Below are 595 nucleotides of genomic sequence, written 5' to 3'. Positions count from 1 at the left end.
TTTCTATTATTTCATACCTTAAGATGCTAAATATTGTTCAGTAGGACTTGGAACCTTTTTACTTTAAATCTTTCTTTAACATTTCTATTTTAATAATTTCCATTGTTTTCACTTACTAGTGAAAACAATGATTAGAGTGACTGATTCTTGATGAGAATTTCGGAAGATTAGTAGCATAACAAATTTAAAGGAAAAGAAATCGTTCACCTTCTAGCAAAGCTCCAAAAGTGGATCCTGCCAAATGAGGTGCCTTACGCGGTCACAGGGATGACCCAATGTAAAGTTTTCTATTTTCTTCCCTAATATTCTTGGTGTTTAGTGTCAGTCCCCAGCCTCATTTTAACTGATTGTCCATCTCCCTTCAATTACTTCATCTCCTTTTTCAAAATTAATTTTTCATAACTGATTTCTCATTTCTCTATATTGTATCTTTACCTTTTTTTATAACTTCATATCCATTATTTAGGGATTTATCTCTTCCAATTATGAACCCTTTTAGTGCTTTTCTCAAATTGCCCACTTTTCCCTACATTGCTGGCAAAGCACAGCAGCCATTTTATAATTCATGAATACTTCATTTAATTGAGAAACTAGG

Source organism: Cynocephalus volans, chromosome 9 (genome assembly GCF_027409185.1).
Source record: "Cynocephalus volans isolate mCynVol1 chromosome 9, mCynVol1.pri, whole genome shotgun sequence".
NCBI lineage: Eukaryota > Metazoa > Chordata > Mammalia > Dermoptera > Cynocephalidae > Cynocephalus > Cynocephalus volans.
This window is presented reverse-complemented; position numbering follows the sequence as displayed.